The sequence below is a fragment of the Mastomys coucha genome, unplaced genomic scaffold (assembly GCF_008632895.1).
Source record: "Mastomys coucha isolate ucsf_1 unplaced genomic scaffold, UCSF_Mcou_1 pScaffold5, whole genome shotgun sequence".
Taxonomy (NCBI): Eukaryota; Metazoa; Chordata; class Mammalia; order Rodentia; family Muridae; genus Mastomys; species Mastomys coucha.
In genome coordinates, this window is record NW_022196911.1 from 11,082,288 (window position 1) to 11,101,885 (window position 19,598).

Below are 19,598 nucleotides of genomic sequence, written 5' to 3' on the forward strand. Positions count from 1 at the left end.
TTCCACAATTCTACAGACATCCAAGAAACACTGAGGTTAAGCTTAAATGAGGATTCAAGGTCTGACCTCTAACCTCCAATGACTCGTTTCTTCCAGGTAGGCTCTACCTCCCAAAGGTCCCACAAACTCTAAAAGCCGAGCCACCAACGGGGGACCAAGTGTCCAAACAGTTGACCTGAGGAAGCATCTTATATCCAAGCTGGAGCATATACTTAGTTTCTAATTTGGATCTTGATATAACATTATTAATCATGGCACACTGGTGTACTTATGGTGCTGGCATGAGACTCTTTGTGCCTACCTGGTGGCTCTCCATGAAAGTTTGGCTGCTACTTATGAGTGTTTGTAGCATGGTTGTAGTCAATGCCCCACTTCTCTCACCAGAGGAAGAAGCTGAATAACACTGTTCTGTAGCATGAAACGGAGCTCTCTAAATGTGGTCCAGGTGACAGGCAGATTGGTGTCTTCCTATGTAACAGGTTGTGCTTTGTTCCTGGAAGGGTGGGCTTTCTTGTTGCTATCCTTGCTTTAAAAAAATCAGAAGTTTTTGGCATGGGCAAGAACCAATAGGGCCATAGAGATTTAGGGATCTATCACATTTTGTAGCCTTTTATAGTACACAACCAGCATTCCATTGTTGTTATTATTGTTGTTTTTCTGTTTGTTCAAGTTTCATTCTGTTGCTGTTGATGGAACACTCTGACCAAAAACATGAGGAAAATCTTAGTTACTTTCCCATTGCTGCGATAAAACACCATGACTAAAGCAACTTTATATAAGACATCATTTCATTTGGCCTGCTGTTTAGAGAATTTGAGTCCATGCTGGTGGAGTGATGGAGCAGCCAAGAGCTCACATCTTGATCCACACTTACAGGGGAAAGAGAGCTAATGGGGAATCACATAAGTCTTTTGAAACCTCATAGCCCAACTCCAGTGACACACCTCCTCCAGCAAGGCCACACCTCCTGATACCTCCCAAACACTAACTGGGGACCAAGTATTTAAGCATGTAATTGTTTAGGGGGAGGCATTGTCATTTAAACCATTACAAAGAAGAAAGGCTTTGTTTGGCTTACATTTCCAGGTCACAGAAGTCAGGGCAAGAAGTGACTCAAAGACTATGGAGGAATGCTGCTTCCTGGCTTGCTCTTTGTACATGATCAGCTTGCTTTCTTATAGGCCCACCTGCCTAGGGATGACACCACTCACTGTGGGCTGGAAGACAGTCTCTCAAAGGCATGACCACAGGCCAATCTGATCTTGGCAGCTCCTCAGTTGAGACTCTCAGGTGACTCTGGGCTGTGTCAGTTCGAAAGCTAAAGCTTAGTGGGACAACTTCACAGATAAATAAAAATGGCAATATTTTTTAATTCTCACAGGCAAAAAACTAAAGTTCAAAGGTTGAGTAGCCTGGAATCTTCCTATTAGACAGTGGGTTTCAGCCCCAAGACTCTCTGATGCCCATTACAGGAAGGAGAGTTAAGAAGACCCAGAACTCTGAAGTTGTTTACAGAAATGGTTGCAGCCATGTGGGAGATGGATATTACAGAGACAGAAGTGAAGCATGGTGGGAAATTACTGTCTGATAGAGACCAATAGCTATTTGGCTTTTATTAAATTATATTCTCACTGGCCAGTACTCCTGGAATACTATATTTGTCTCTTGTGGCCAGGCCGGGCCCAGGAAGGCCTTGTGTCTGCTGTAGTTTGAGAGTGAATGATGAAGCTATATTTGAACTAAGGATGATGAAATTGTATAAAAATCTTCCAATGGCTCAAGCCTCCTGAACCCTGTTGGAGTGATTGTCAGGATCTGACGATGCTGCATCTCTTCTTGCTGGTGCCCTGTGGGGAGTACAGCTTCTCACTATACTAGCTTCCTGCAGGGCCCAGCCTCTACCCTCCTTGTGGTTTCCTCAGTAGCAATTTTGGTTTCATCCTGGCCCATTCTTTAGCGCACAGCCCCCTCACTGTTAGCCTCAGCCTCCTTGTTTTCTGTCTGGGCTATAGAGGAATGGAAGGGTGGGTGCTCTTAGATAGACTCAAGGGCTCAAAATTGGTTCCATTTCCATACCTTGGAGAGAAGGGGATCAAGGGGTATTAAACAATGCTTTCCAGTCTTAATGAAGAGGGGGCACAGGTATGACCAGTGACACCAAGCATGTAGCTGGGAGGGTATGATAGGCGAACTCAATGATGGACATCAACCTTAGAGCCGTAGACCTTCTAATGACCTGTTAATCAAGTCTACTGGCTAAGAAGTTGCTAATCCTTCCCAGTCTCCAATAATACAGTACACTCCAGGACAAAATGTGCCTCTGAATGAAGGAAGCCAAGCATCCCTCAGTCTTCCTCCACTCACCCTGCTGGATGTGTCCTACTGCACCCAAGTTTCCAAACTCATGAAGAACTTCATTAAGTAGAGCTCTAGCTGCCATGTGAGCATCATCTGGGACCAGCAAGATTCATACCTGGTGATGAGACCACTGTAACGCTAGTTCAGAAAGGAGAGAGAGAGAGAGAGAGAGGAGAGAGAGAGAGAGAGAGAGAGAAAGAGAGAGAGAGAGAGAGAGAGAGAGAGAGAGAGAGAGAACATTTATGTGCTCCCCTCAGTGTGTTCCTATTATCCATGAGCCTCTGAAAATATGGCTTGCTCAAGAAGGCATTAGAGCTGAATTATCATTTATGTTTGTCACAGGGGTTGAAAGTGTGTAATGAGATTCCAGAGTTAATGTTTTGTACAAAGCACTTAGGAGAGCCAGGATGAAATTGGCTCTGAGTTCTGATGGGGCGTTTTAATTAAAGATAGTGTCTAATCAAGGGTGGAGCAGAGGCTGCTTAGAAAACGTCAGTTCATTGTCCAATCCACTGGTGCAGAGATGGGCAGGCAGCCTCTGTGGAGATCCTGCTGCCAAGAGGGAGGGTGGCAGTGAGGAACTATGTTCTGGGAGCAGGAGAGGGGCTGAGGAGCTGCGGGCCACCTTGGACCACATGTATGCGCCTATGCGTGCAGCCCGTGTGTGTCTATGCCCGTGACTCTATGCGCATCACACACGTCAGTGGTTCTGCCCACAGATCCACATGAATGCTAGTTAATTAGATCTGGTCAGAGCCCCATGTACCTCCCCTCGCTGATGTGTGCAGCCCTGTGAGCCCACAGTCAACTGGAAGGTGCTCCCTTACATAGGACTTGTATCCCTTTTCCCAATAAAAGCAAGCGCAGGACCTTGCATGAAGCTGGATGAAGAGGGTGCCTCTGTTTGCCCTTCTGATGGACAGTCACACGGAGAATGAGAAATTAGAGTTCTCCTGTCTGCTGTCCTTTATACTCTGATGTGCCATGGCGCACATGAGATCCTTCAGAGGCTCAAGGAAACCTGTGTCAGCTCTTTGTCACCGATCACAGTTCCCTTCTCTCCTTGCCATCAGGCCCAGCCCAGCATGGTTCCCAGATAAAGATGCTTATGGTTTAGGCTGGGAGGAGTCTGGACAGGCGGGCACACAAGCATGGATCTGCAGTGACCTTTGCCTTTGAGGCTTCTGGGCCGGATTCTGGCAGCTCTTTGTCTGTTAGCATTTCAGCAGGAGCCAGAACACTTCTGCTGTTTTCTCTGGGCCCCAATGGCAGTTTGTTCTTCTTGCAAGAGCTTGGCCTAAACAGAGGGCAAGCAGCCTGGGCTCCCAGCACTCTCTGCAGAGCTACTTAGAGAAAACAACGGTTAATGAGACATGGAGCCAGAGTCTGAAGAGAGACCTGCCTCTGAGAATTGATGCATAAATGCTGGGCTAGGCAGGTAGGAGGCACCTGACGCTAGGCACTTGCTCGAATTTCCTTAGTGTTGTGTGGCTGTGAGACCAGGTTATAGCTTAGGGAAATTGAGTACAGTTAGGGAAGCAGGCATCATCTCAGAGTTTGCAGCCATAGCTGGGTCTGGCAGGAGTCACTAACACATAGGTTTGAAGAAAGGGAATGGGAAGGATTCCCACAATTATTTAGAAGACACAACATGCAATTTATTTATTTTTAAAGTTACTGTACATGTATGGGTGTTTGCCTACCTGTATGTATGCCTGAGCACCACATGTGTCCAGTGCTCACATGAGGCAAGAAGAGGACATTGGATGCCTTGGAAGTGGAGTTACAAATGGCTGTGAGTTACCACACGGGTTACCTGCCTATGGAAGATCAGCTAATGCTTTTAATTGCTGATCTGTTTCTCTAGCCTACAACATAAGGTTCTAGATAGTCTGTGTGATTGGTCTAAGACTGTCTCCAATCAAAATATACTCTGTTAAGCTTTAAAATGCATTTTTGGTATAGCATGGTATAAGGAAATCATAGGGCTTCAGTCCTGGCCTCAAACTTCTTGCTTGGCTTGCCGTAGGAGGCAGAGAAACTCTGCTACCTCCAGTGCTTCCACTCTGTCAGCTCCAAGTGGCTCTCTGGTTCCTGGCCCTCTGTTCTCTTTGTTTTGGGATGTATACTTTGTATCCTTTCCATTCAAGTTTTCCTTTTTCCTTAAAATGCGCACCCCCTTGGGACTTGTTGTATTTTAGCCTTTAAGTAGTCTATTCATCCCGTGAGTTAGGGTCCCCTCCCTCTCTGCAGCAGAAGCTTGAGGCACAGGCAAGAGGAACTGATGGAGGAGAAGGGACACAGAAATGGGGACCCGTTGGAGCTCGTGCCTTGAACCTGGGTGCAACAGCCTTCCGCACATGCTTGTTTTCACACTCAGGTTATAGAATTTTCTCTCTGGAGCTTCAGTCTTACATTTTAATGCATTCATAGAAACCATGTTTTTTTTCTCATTGTTTGAATATAAAGAGCTAAATAATATTTCTATCTTCATGCATGATAGTCATTAAGATTATTTAGCTGCATTAGTTAATAACAGTCCGTCATCCAGAAAACTAGTTTGCATTTCATTTGGTGTGGGGGGGACATTAATAATTAAATATAATCAATAGTGGAGTTATTATTCCAGCAACTCTCTCGACCTGAGAAAGATGTTGTCAATTTGCACTCAGTGGTAATGCCATTTATTCCATTAACGGCCTTTATTTTAACAAGCTTAATCATCTTTATAGGTCTCTCTTCCTCTCCATTCCTTACCCTTTTTTATTGCTTTGCTCATATAAATGCTTCCACAGTTCAGTGATGCTGAAGCAGAGACTAAGTGAATACTTCCAACTTGATCCCAGCCTTGGGTATGCCTGCTGGGAGGGCGGTCTCGTACTCATCCATACTTGCATCCAGCCACGCACTTTGCAGAAAGCACATTTGGTAAAAGGCACATAGATCATACTGTCTCTGTGCCCTACCTCCAAAGAACCATCTCATTTGCAGCCAACTTGGCACTGGTCCCTTCTACTCATTTGGCTCTTTCTTAAGTCCAGAATGGATGAGTGTTAGATTGAAGGTGCTCAAGAGACTTACTTGGGCCAGCTCCTCCCTGTGACATGGCCCTGTGAAACACCATAGCATTATGAAGATGGTGTATACTCCCCAGCCCCCAAGTGCACACCGATTGTCTTTACACTCCTGCTTGTTGGTTCGTCCCTACAGCCTCCATTCAAAATATTCTGAAGGCCCAACTCTCTCCCATGAGCCCCTCTCCACCTTCTGAACATGTGGTCATTAGCAGCACTGATGAGTCTAGAGATGCTGAAAAGAAGCTGGGCTCGCTCCAAACAGTCACTTCCCAAGATGCATTGCCATGTACCTCCTCTGGATGAAGGGGAGGTCCAACCCTTTGGATCTGTCTCTCTAATCTTAGCATGCTTCAGGTTGTCAAGTTAGTCAGATTGCCTACACTGAGCAAAGATGAAACTTCTCTACAATTCAGTCAGTCCTGGAGAGCACGTGACCCTTAGCTCCTGACATCTGGGAAGAGCTGACAGCCAGGATGCATGCGCACCACCGGCATGGCGGACACTAATTGCAGGTGGACTTGCGTATCAGGATGGTATAGCTCTGATCTCTGCCTAAAGGGTGCCAGGCAGGACTGCAGCTTCCTGCTGGGTTTCACAAAATGGTCTTTAATAAACCAAATGCAATACAAGAATAAGAATGCAAAACCGAACCCTTCTCTCTATGACTGGCTTTAATGTCTCAGGTGGTGGCGGCGGCTGCTGCTGCTGTAAATGCTGCTGGCCTGTTCTGCTCAGTGAAAGTTATTACCACCTCCTTCCTTGTAACATAGGGCCTGGATCCTTCCATAGTCCTTCCTCTGCCATGCATACTTTCCCAGTCACTGTTCTGGTACTGTGAAGAGCCAACCATGATTAAGCCAACTCATAAAGGAAAACACTTAGTTGGAGGGCATGCTAACAGCTTCAGACGTTTATTCCATTGTCATCATGGCAGGGAACATGGCAGTATGCATGGTACTTGAAGAGTAGCTGAGAGCTACATCCTCATCTGTACCCCAAAGAAGAGAGGGTTGGCCTGGCATGGGCCTTTGAAAACTCAAAGCCCACTTCCAGTGACACAGTTTCTTTAACAGAGACACACATCCTAACCCTGTAATCTTTTCAAGTAGTGCCATTTCCTAGTGACTAAGCATTTGAATGTCTGAGCCTATGGGGACCATTCTTATCGGAAACCACCACACTTACCCACCCAGCCACCAGGCCATTCTAGGGAGCAGTGGGGGCTGGAGTAAGGGGGAGGGAAAGGATGAAACCCTCTCATTAGCACATAAAAAGCAGATGGAATGCATAGCGTGTAAGAGATTCCAGTTTGTGACTCCTAATCTTCCCTAGACAGCAGAGGCCGGAAGACCTGCCCAGTCCCTTCTCTTGTGTTTGGATGAGTTCAGAACGAACATATAGTATAAGGGTCTTGCTTGCCTTGGAAATGAAAGCCCTACAGATCTCACTTCCAGAAAGTCTTCTTCTGAAGGCAGAGGAAGGCCAAGAAGGTAGGGGAGTCTCTTAATTAAGAGTGTGCACTCATAAACTAAGCAGCCGGTGCTTTCAGTCTCCATTCAGGTGAACCATGTTGTCTTGAGTGTGTAACCCAATGGATGTGACATTGGCAGGTGAATCTGAGCAGATGGGGTCCGGGATTTGCTTGCTGCAAACCAGGATGCTGGTGAGAGAACAATGGTCATCATATCTGTGACAACAGAATAATGCCTAATAATAACAACAAATGGGTTATGAGAAATGTCAGATACTGCCCAAACCTGGGTATCCATACGCATCAACTCATTGCTTCCCTGACACATCATATAGCTGACCTGAGTTGGCCACCTGGAGAGACAGCTAAATCTTATCTGCCAGGCCTCAGCTGTAAGCTTTGCTCTTCAACCAGTTCCCAGACCATGTGGTATCTCTGATTGGTGACTACACATGGAACCACTGTGATCTATGTCAAATATGTATAACAATTCTATATGCCAGCAGCCCTTTCCTCTGGGTCATCGTTTAAGAAGCTCCCATGTAGAGGGTTGAGTGACTTGGCCATTTTCCTGGCAGCATGAGTCTGCTGCTAAAGTGATGGGAACAGTAGAACTGTTTGCTCTGGGCTGGATAGGACCTCATGGGACTCAATCAGTAACACTTGGTAGAGGGAGTGAGACACTCATAGGGTGGATAGCATAGCCTCATGAGGCCCTTCCCATTGCCAGGGTTAGACAAGGTGTCAACAACTGACTAGAGTAGGGCTTCCTGGTCCTCTCTGAGTGACCCAGGGGATCTCATCATGGTTGGATGGCTGTCTATGAATCTCCCATGCTCCTTGAACACTCAGTAATTAATATATTCTGAACAGTCTGTCACCAGGGTTTTGTCTATTTTGGGGGTCAATAGATGTTCCTTGATAACTCCCAGGAAAAGTCACATGACACCAAATGCTACACATGACCCAAATAACCCATGAGCTCAGCAGGGGCAGATTTGTAGAGTAAAAGGCCATGGACCTGAGGGTTTAGGGAACCTACTACAGGCCAACTGCTAGTCTTGAATATTGGAAGTCGATTGTGCCCTAGTGACAAGGACAGTATGGGTATACACATCAGCCTTCTGACAGGAAGATCGATGAATCCAGATGGTACTTGGTTTTAACAACAGGATTATGGGAGGACTCTGTTGAAACTAAAGAGGTATGTTCTATTTTCTTTTTCTGTATCTGGTGTGTATGTGTATGTGAATGTATGTGTGTGAGTATGTATACATGTATGTGAGTTGTATGTGTATATATGTGATATGTGTATATGTGTATGTATGAGTATGTGAGCATGTATATGTGTGTGGGTGTGACTATGTGTATGTGTATTCGAGTATGTGTATGTGTGCATGTGTATATATGCATATGTCTATGAGAGTATATATAAGTGTGTATTTGAGTGTGTGTATATATGTATGTGTGTGTGAGAGTGTATGTATGTGTGTATACATACGTATGTGTGTGATGTGTGTGTGACTGTGTAAATGTGTCTGTGTATATGCGATTGTGTGTTTATGTGTGTGTATGTTTATGAGTGTGTGTATGTGTATGAGTATATATGTATGTGAGTGTGTATATGTGTGTTTGTGTATGTGAATGTGCTTATGTGTTTGTGAGTGTGTATATGTGTATGCATATGTGTATATGTGTGTGAGTGTGTGCAGGTTCATGTGGATATCAGAGGTTGATATCAAGTATCTTCCTCCATTATTTTCTATCTAAATTTTGAAATAGGATCTCTCACTGAAACCAGGATTAATTGGTTGACTAGGTTGGTTGGCCAGTGAACCCAGGGGAGCCATGCATCCTCCCCCTCTCTAGTGCTAGGGTTACAGTTAAATACCACCATGCCTGGCTTTTTATGTGAGTGCTGGGGCCCCATATAACTCAGCTAACTCAGGTGCACTTGCTCGATTGTCCACACTCTACTGACTGCTCCATTTTCACAGCCTCCTGTTCTCTGGCTGCATCTTGTCACTCCTTGCTCACAAGCAGTTTTTGGAACACAATGGCTGGCTACTGTCAGTCAGCACATGGGCTGGTCTTTTTTTCATGTGCGTACATGTTCACTTCAAGTGTCTTAGATTTTAAATGGCTCTAATCGCTACCTTGGTTCTAAAATACCAGGAAGAGAACTTCACTTGAAATCTAAGTAGCAGAATGGGCTTTTAAAATGTGGACACTCTAGAAAATTTTTGAAGTCCCGAGAGTGTCTTTCATCCGTTATAAATCTGGAAACCCAGTGTCTAGCGTGGTTTCTTGTTGACATAAAACATCTATTTCTTGACTCGGAATCTGGTCTCCAGACAGTGACTGTGTCTCCTTCTGTCTTAAACACTGACAACTAACTCTAGAAGCTCTGGGGTAGCCTGGCCCAACTTTCTGCATGGCCCACCTTGGAAGCAGAGGTGATCTTATGAGCACATGTATGTCACCTAGAGCTGTGAAGAGGCTCAGAAAGCTTTCCCCGATCTGCAGCACGATGGATGGCACAGGTAAGTCTTGAGGCACCAAGGTATATCTGATGTAGGAGGAGCCAGACGGGCTCAAAGACAGCAGCCACACTGGCTCTTCTTTTCTGACTCATAGGACACAGGACCAAACAAATCACAGTTTGCCAGATCTGCTAAGTTCTCTGAGCAAACCGAGGCTCCTGGCCCAGCCTACCTCAAAGGTTATTTGTGCTCCTTCAGAGGCAGGAAGGAGGAAGAAAGTATGTCCACAAAGATAGCATGCATGTTATGGTTAAAGTTATCTTGAATCTGTCACAGTGACTGTGTCTCATGATTCCACCGAAAGAGAAGTCATCAACAGAATGAAAGAAAATGGAGCTAGCCGTTTGCATAGATTTAACTTAAGAGTTATTTTCTTGCTGGAAAAAAGTGGCTGTAGGTAAGGATTTACTAAACAAATATTAGTAGTTATAAAAATTTTCTGTGTAGATCCCAGTAGTTATCAAATTCCCCAACGTATACAAATGTGTCATGCAAACAGGTCCTGCAGCCTCCGTGTACTGTCCAGTTTTACAGTCAGTGGCTACACAAGTCGGGGCTTCAGGAGTCAAAGCTTGACACACTTCAGGAGAGAACACCTGTGATGATGTTGACCAAGAACCATGCCTCTTGTCTGAAGAGCATTAGAGGAGCATGTCCACATTGATGTAATGTTTTTGGTCTAATTTTTAGGTTTAGGTTTAGGTTTAGGTTTTGTTGTAGGTGCAGAATATTAGGATGGACCCCAGACGGTCTGCTTCCCACTTCTCAGCTCCATCTCTGCCTGAGGTGAGAGCAGAGCATGGGGGCGGGGAGAAAGTTAGCATGATGGTGGTTCTCTTCTGTTCTGTGCTGATCCTATGGTGTGCCTTGTGGGACATGTGTCAGAACAATAGCCTTTAGTTCTTTTTTGAGACTCTGGGCTCCTCTGAGGGTTTTGTGGAAACTTTGTATTTCCTCTCCAGGAAGACATATACATACCAACACAAGGCTGTAGGGGAAGAATTTTAACACATTCTAAGATCCCGTTGGGAAGGAAAAAAATCACCTCTGAATCTCATGTTCATCCATTTTCTATTTGCTATCACCAAATATATTACCTTGGGTACTTTAAAGTTTATCTGGCTCATCATTCTGGATACTGAAGTCAAAGATTGGGTGTCCATCTCAGAATGTATCCTAAAAGAGAAAAACAAAACGAAACAAAAAACAAAAACTCTGAAGGACAGTGAGATGTGGGGGACCAGACCCTCTGGTCTGTCTGGACTTGTGGCTGCCTGCTTTCAGCCAAGTGAGCCCAGCCTCTGACAACCTCATCAGCTCCAAAGAGCTCTTTCCCAATATCACCACAATGGCATCACATTTCCATATGGTTGTGGGAAGACACAGAGCATATAAAACTATACCATACTAGGTCACCCACCTTGTATTGATTTCTGTCACCCTCTGTGATGGTTTGTATATGCTTGGCCCAGGGAGTGGCACTATTAGGAGATATGGCCTTGTTAGAGTAGGTGTGTCACTGTGAGTGTGGGCTTAAGACCCTCCCTCATCCTAGCTGCCTGGAAGTCAATCTTCCACTAACAGCCTTCAGGTGAAGATGTGGAACTCTCAGCTCTGCCTGTACAATGCCTGCCTGGATGCTACCATGCTCCTGCCTTGATGATAATGGATTGAACCTCTGAACTGTAAACCAGCCCCAATTAAATGTTGTCCTTAGAAGAGTTGCCTTGGTCATGGTGTCTGTACCCTTGTTTGGGGTCGTCCTGTTCTTTTCCCTTGAGGTGTCTCTTGTAGCAACGCTTCCTATGTGTGATAACCTTATCATAGGTAGATGTCTGGGAGTGTCCTAATTTCACTTCCAATCCTGAATAATAAATCAAGTGGTTGTAAGTTCATATCTATCTTCCCCTATCTTATGAGGATATCAATGTTCTACCTTTGGGAAGCATACATTCCATTTGCTGTAGTTGGCCAAATACTATCCTTCATTATCAGCAAGATTTTTTTTTTGCTCCTTTAGTAACTTCTGTGAAGTGGAACGGCTTCCAACATACTCTTCCCATCCTTCTGGGGCGGTTTCATGTTTGCGTGGGTGGGCATGTTTCACTTGTCCTGAAGAGTAAGTGACACGGATTCTCTCACAGCTCCTTCAACATAGGCAGGTTGTTTTGGCCTTCAGTGACTCCTGGCTCTCTAAGAGCTGTGTAGCTTTGACCTCAGTGTGGGCTCTGACGTGATGGAGAGAGTCCTTTGGTTCTGAGTACAGATGTTTATTTAAGTGCACGTGTGGAATATGTGACCTCTGCTTTCATAGTGTTTGGGGAAGGGTGGGATGAGGGTTTGTAGATACTCCCATTATGATCGTCATTGGCCATGAGACCTCAGTCAGGGACCATGGCAGCTCAGAGTCTGACAATGACCTGTGGGCCTCTAGGCTGTTTACATGCTACAGTGCTGGAGACCTATGAAGGGAGAACATTACTTAGACCCCGTAGGAGAAATCAATGTTGCATGCCCTGTCTAACCTGCTCTCTGCTATGAGGCTTCTGCGGCATAGAATACCAGTTTTCATTAGTCTACTTTGGGCAGCTCCAGATGTGTATTGTTGTAGTTGATCCAGAAAATTATCACCTTTCATTTGGGCTACTTACGAGAAAAATCACAAGACAGGTTCAAAGAGCTTCTACCTTGTTTACCCAGATCAACCAATTGTTAACATAGAAAATGCTTCCTTCCTTCCTTCTATATAATATACACTCCTCTTTAAGCTGTATCAAAGTAATTTCACAAATCATGGATCTTTATCCTTCACTACTCGGAGTGTATTAGGGTATGTTTCCTAGGAACAATCATCCTCTCTTACAAAACCACTATATAATTATCAAAATCCGGGAGTTGAGTAACTACAGACACTCCCATCTAAGCCATGGAACAGTTTCACATTCAAATTATTCTGACATTGACTTTTAGCTCTTCCTCCTTTGGAGACAAAAATCTAATCCAGTTTATATGCTCCAAGAATAATGCAATGGGAAAACAATACAGTGTTCTGATTGTTATAATATAGTGATGGCTTCTTATTTGAATGCTTGGCTTCTAAGCTTTCTAAGTGACATCACTGTGACTTCCCCTTCTCTTAAGTGTTTACTCCAAACACTTGGGTGATTTTCTTAGGAAAAACTGACAGGTTCAAACATGCCCGTCTTGCCACAGAGGCAAGACAATGGCCACCCTCTTGAAACCACCGTGACTCTTCAACCCTAGAGTTTCTCTGCACTGTCTACCTCTCTCTTTTGTTTTTAATGACTTGAAGATTGTTTCTATCTTCACAAAGCTTCAAGTTTGGAGGAAGCTGATGCACCTCTAGATCCACTGTCCAGGTTAAAGTCACATTGTACTGTAAGTGGGACTTTTCCTGGGAACTATTACTGTTCCATAGACACACTGACCTAGTATGGCTCAATATGTCCTTTTCCTATGGGGAGAGACTTGATCTTGCTCACTTTTCCTGGCCATGGACAAGAATATCCATTGCTTCATGGGTTACTGTAACTATGCTGCCTTGGGAGGGAGCTGGCAGGAGAGTGGAGGGGAGGCAAGCAGAAGGCTGGTGCCCATCATGCCTTCTCTACTGAGCTTCTGATGTGAGATCATTAGCTTCTTTGTCATTAAATCTAGCTCCAACTAGAATCTGTTACATGCGGCTCAAGTTGCTCATCAGAAATGCACCATCTCTCCCTGGTGACCTTGAAGAGTATATGTCGGTGCCATAACCCTCAGATTCTGTAAATGTAATATAATTAGTTAACTGTCTCAAGAAGGAGGCTTCCAGGATTATTCAGAGGGTCCCTGAATCCAACAGCAAGAGTCGTCATTAAAAAAAAAAAAAACAAAAAAAAACAGGACACATGACCCAAGCATGTAGGAGGTCACATAATGACTGACGGAGGCAGAGACTGGAGTGACACAGCCACTACACCAAGGATCACCTAAAGCTATCAGATGCTAGAAGATGCAAAGAAGGCTTCTCCCTGCAGAGGCTGGGTAGCCTTCAGAGGGAGTGTGTCCCTCCGGCATCTCAACTTTAGATTTCTGGCATCTAGAATCCAAAGCTGTAATTTGTACACATTGATCATTAGAGTATCCCAGGCTGAGAGACGACCACATCCACATTTAGACGAACAGGGATAAGCCATATGACAACCCCACTCCCACCTCTGACTGCACTCCACATACATAGCTCACTTTGGCACTCATATAGTGTCCAAGCAGCAACGGGAGAGGCATACTACCCTGCCTTTGTGGAAAGTCCTGTGGTCAGCCTCTTGCATGCTGTGTGGCCGGCCTGGAATAGTTTTCTTCAAAAGTCCCAACAGGCTCTCAAGGTCTAAGGTCTGTGTTGAGGCTTGTGACCTCATCTTTGGCAATGTTTCTACAGGAAGAATGGAAGAGACGGATGGGGATAAACACTGCAATTCCACAACACCATTTTTTAAGAGGAGATGCTCAAGGACTGCTATGCTGAACATTTTTTCAATAAATTAATTTTACAGACTTTAAGGGGTAGCTTTTAGATTAATGGAAATACGACGAATTTAAACGCAGCCCATTAAGTCATCAATTATAGTGTTGCCGTGGCATCCTGTGTTTAATGGCACCAGTGCCCACAAATAAAAGAGGAATGACAGGAGGAAGCTGTTTGCTTTACTATTTTGACTGAGCTGAGCCAAATGCTTGACAAGCTTTAGTCTGAGCAGGGAGGGCGGAGCTAGGGCTCCTGGAAGAGAAGGAACAGCAGGGAGGTGAGGGTACCGGGAAATGGGAGCGGAAATGGGAGCGGTGTGATGTGACACATGGTCGCTCAGGGTGAGAATGTGCTCTGTTACTGGCTTGCCTTGCTTTCCTCATTTTGCTTCAGTACATTAATCAGCTCTCCCATCCTTTTGTTCTGGATTTGATCTCCTCCCAGTCTCCTCTTCTAATCTCTCCCCACTCCCTCTGTTCTAATTCAGTCTTGACTTTCTCTATGATTATAGCACTCTTTTCTTGTCCTTCCGGGATGCTGGCTCCCTCTTACTGTGGCCTGAAGCTTACCCTAGAACCCTTGGATAATTACAAATTGCTCCCTTTGTAGATAAGACAACGGGGAAGTGGTCCTTTAATTCGTTGAAATCCCAATACCCTGGTGTGATATTTAGAAGGGCAAGGACAGTTATTTTTTTTCCTAGCAACTTCTAAGTAGTTGCCCAGATCAGCATTAATTAAAATCCTTTAATTAGGTGATTAGGTCATGAGGAGCGAGCCTGGCATGGGATGCAGGGAGATGGAGGCAGCTTTCTTATAAATACTGTAGCGAGAGGGCCAGGAGGGTCTGCTGAGAGGATGGATGCATCTCTTCCTTCTAGCCAGTCCACCAATGAATCTCCATCACTTTCCCACTCTGCTGCTGCACAGAGCTGAGGGATACACCCTCCGCCATACATCCATCTATACCGATGGTGCAAGGACTCTCGGTGTCTTGGTGGCATGGCCTTTCTTCACCTTAGAATAGACTTTTCTCAAAGAGTCATGGAAGGCATCTCTAGCCCTGTTCCACTAGCAGGTGTTTGTCCAGGAATCTCTCACCTCCTGCTGCACTAAGCCCCAAGCTTGAGGCTGAGCACTTTCAACGGTCACATTCAGCATCTTTACATGGACACACAAGTGCTTCATAGCTCCAAGGAGAAACGCCCTTTCCTACCTTCCAGGCAGTACCCTCCACTCACAGCCAGAGCCATGCCATGGTGCAGGTCATTCTCTCAAGCAAACACTTCGCATTCTTCTCTTTCCATGCCTTTTGGATAGTTTCTCTCTGACCCTTCTTCACCCTCCCCTCCCCTCTCTTTACCTAGGCTTTCTCAACAGTTTCCAGTAGGTGCCTCGTCCGCCATATTTCACCTTCAGGCCTCATCTGTGCTGATGAGTTAGCCTTGCAGAGGGATTTCTTGGTTGTTGATACAAAATGGATTCCAAATACCACAGGAGCCTGGCTACACTTTCTGGGCTCATTAGAAAGATATTAGTTTGATTTCACTATCTCTCATTCGTCATTTTTGCAATAGTCAAATGGAAATGCTCTGTTATTTAATCACACTTCTGACTGGGTCCTTCATGTGTGTGTGTGTGTGTGTGTGTGTGTGTGTGTGTGTGTGTGTGTGTGTATGTGTGTGGTGTGACATTTCTCTTCCTCTTTACTCTTACAATAGAGTTCAATGTGAAGAGTGTATTGCTTCTGATAGTGCCTGCAGTCTATCCTCTTCTCGCTGACTTAAGTTATCTGATTCATCTCTTTCTTCCCTTCTCGAACTAAAGTTTCAAGAGGACACAACCTCAGTTGGATCATCAAGTAGGTATGTGCTTGTGTGTGTGTGCATGCACATATAAGTGTGTGTGTATGTAAGCATGCATGTGTGTACACGTGCATGTGAGAATGTACATGTGTGTGCATGTGCGTACACATGAGTGTGTATGCCTGTGTATATATATGTGTGTGTGTACATGTACACATGAGTGTATGTGCACATGTGTGTGTGCACATGCATACATGTGTGTGTTCAGGCATGTGTGTGTGATCATGTGTGAGTGTGGTGTACATTTATGTACCAGAAGAGGATGTCAGGGCGGGGGGGGGGGGGGGGGGGGGGTCCAGCCTTACTCCTCTCTGCCTTATTCCTTTGAGACAGGGTTTCTCGCTAAAATTTAAGGTACTCTCATGGTGAGTAAGCCCTAGTTTCTTCCTGTCTCTTTCCCCCAGTACTGGGAAATAGTTGCAAGCATGTTGCCAGGCTTCACTTTGCACATGGGTGCCGAGGATTTGAACTCAGGTCCTCATATTTGCTCACAAAGTATTCTCTACATTTACACATTTTTACGCCTCTTATGCACGAGCACTCCCACGTTCCCTGATATTTGGATGGACTGCAAACTTCCTACTGGCTACTTAACCAACATTTTATAAAAACATTAGCTATTGCTATAATGGCAACTTTTATTTTTAAAAGATTTATATTAAAAAGAGAGTGAGAGAGAATAAGAGGGAAGAGTGAGAGTGTGAGAGAGAGTGAGCAAGTAAGAGAGCAAGAGAGTAAGTAAGAGAGAGAGAGAGAGAAAGAGAGAGAGAGCAAGTGAGAGAGAGCAAGAGAGTGAGTAAGAGAGAGAGAGCAAGAAAGCAAGTAAGAGAGTGAGAGACTGAGAGGGTGAGAGGGCGAGAGGGCACAGGGTGTGAGAGCACAAGGGAATGAGTGAGAGAGAGAAAGAGAGAGAGGGAGGGAGGAAAGGAAGGGAGAGGTAGGGGGAGGGGAGGGAAAGGGGGGAGACGTAGGGGGAGGAGGGGGGAGAGCAAAAGTGCGCATGTACGCAGGGCTAGCAGAGGCCAGAGGCATCAGCTCTTTTGGGGCTGTTGTAAGCTGCCTGCTGTAGGTGCTGGGAACAGAACATGGTTCCTCTGTGAGAGCTCTGTGCACTGTTAACCAGTGAGCCATCTCTCCAGACCCACAATTTTATTTCTAAAAATAATTATAAGTAAATGAATGTTATTTATACATATGTATTTGTTTTTTTTTTTTTTCGGTTAACATTGAGATTTCTGTAAAACTTCTTCATGTAGTTATGCTAACAACCATGATATTTTGATTCATTTTCAGGCTTTTTATAGGTTATATTTTTAGAAATTTAACTTGGCTTTGAAAGGTTTGTAAGATATCATATAGATTCACGGTCAAGATTTCTTAGTAAAGTGCATCCATTCAACCAAATTTAGTATACCATGTGTGTTCTTTTGTGATTGGGTTACCTCACTCAGGATGATATTTTCTAGTTTCATACATATTTCTAAGAATTTCATGAAGTCATTGTTTTTAATAGCTGAGTAGTACTCCATTGTGTAAAATGTACCACATTTTCTGTATCCATTCCTCTGTTGAAGGACATCTGGGTTCTTTCTAGTTTCTGACTATTGTAAATAAGGCTCCTATGAACATAGTGGAGCATGTGTCCTTGTTTATGTTGGAGCATTGTGGAGCGCTGCTGCGCCTTAAAGATGGCGCCTGCCATTCTTCTGCTAAGGAGTAAACAAGTCCTTATTTAACAAGAGGGTTGCACCTGCCAGTGGCCTGATCTTTCGTCATGAGGCTGTAGCCAATGATGGCGCAAAACGTGGTATGGGCTCATGGGCAGTCCTACGAAGGGTGTTTAAGCAGCACTCACAGACCATTGGGGGCACACCTTTCACTATGATATAACTACGAACTCCTGAGTAAACTGCTGCTGGAAAGAACTGGTGTGCTAGTCTTTCTTCCCTGCTGGCCAGGGTGATGGGCACGGCACAGAGCATCTTTTGGGAAGGGACCCATGGCTCCAGTCATGTATGTAGTAGAGGATGGCCTTGTTGGGCATCAATGAGAGAAGAGGCCCTTGGTCCTGTGAAGGCTAGATGCCCCAGTGTAGGGGAATGAGAGGGCAGGAGGTAGGAGTGAGTGGGGGCACACCCTCATAAAAGGAGGAGGAGGGGTGATGGGATAGGGAGTTTCTGGGGGGAAATTGGAAAAGGAGATAACATTTGAAATGTAAATAAATAAAATATCCAATTAAAAAAGAAAAAAGAAAAAAGAAAAAGAAAAAATTTAGCTTGTGTTCTTGTCTCCTCCTACTATCCCAGCTAATAATCCTGTTCTACATCCTATGTTTTTCCATTTAATTTATGTTGTAGATTAGTCCTTGGTGGAGAAGGGGAGAGGGAAAGAGAATGGGAAAGACAAAGAGACAATGAGATGACAGATAGACAGACAGATAGACAGAGTCTAACTCCTTTCAGAGCCTCACAGTACCCTGATGAGAATATGCCATTGTGTGTTTTTGTGGTGAGCCTTTGTTATCTGTTCAGCTCCCATCAGTCTCCCGATTTTACCAAAGTTGCATCTATTTTCTCAGGTGTATTGTTTAAATGTCTTTCAAGGAGCTCTCCATGTACTATTATTTATTTCCTTTTTCTTGTTTTCTATTTACTTATTTGTGAGTGCATTGTACATGTGTAAGCTTGTGTGCCCGCATGTGCACCGCATCCTCCTCTGGAGTCTTGCTCTACCTCTCATCTAATCTTATTCTTTGAGGCAAGTTCTCTCACCAAAGTTGGAGTTAGACTGTCAGCTAATCTCAACCCTTGTCTCCACCCCCACCATAGCCCTGGGTCACAGAGCCTATGACCAACCCTGTTGTTTTCATGTGGTACTGGGGACTTGGACCCAGGTTCTCATGTTGTGTGACAGTCACCCTGAGCCATATCCCAAGCCCCAACTCTGTGATTTGATTTTTTTAGAGGATGAAAATTATCTCATTTCATTTTTTCCCTTCTGCCACCCCAGAGAATAACATAGTCAATTAAAGCAGAATAACTAATCTATATAGCTACCAATTTTATGTAAGGGATGTCTGCCAACCTCTGATCTCACAGTCATCAGTTAGATCAAATGACTGATATAGTTCTAGCATCTGAGACCCCCCGCATCCCCAGACAAAGACTGAGCTGTGAAGACACAGTGTGGCTATTACTCATTGTCTCAAAGGAGCACACTGATCATAACCTTGGTATCACAGGGAGAAGGTCTTAGGAGGACCTGTGGAATGTGGGCTTCAGTTGGGTGACTGGGGTGAGGGGAAGGTTTGGAAGAGCAGAGATCTAGGCTGGATGTTGTCTAGAAGGGAAGTGGATGCAATGAGTAGTCACTGTGAACAGTCTCATCCACGGAGGACCAGGGCAGGGCTGCAGACTTTCCTGTCGGCTGGCATTGTGGGGTCCAAATAATATCCATGGTTTGTCCATGTTTACAGTTCCCCTTGATCTGTGTGATCACAGTGGCCCTCTGATGGGATGGTTTCCTCATAAAATACAAACGGTTATCAGTAAGGGAACACCCAACCTATCAGGCCTGCTTGAAGGAGTACAAAGGTCACAGTCTGTGCTTGGCTAGCACCTGGACGTCTGTGGCTCTGCTCTCAGAATATGGAACTCAGAGCCTATCACAAGACGGGAAGAGACAATTTGTACTGTCTGGCGTGGTAATGCTGGGGAAATTGGCCGTGTTTGTTACTGAAGCTTCTTTTTCTCCTCCTCCT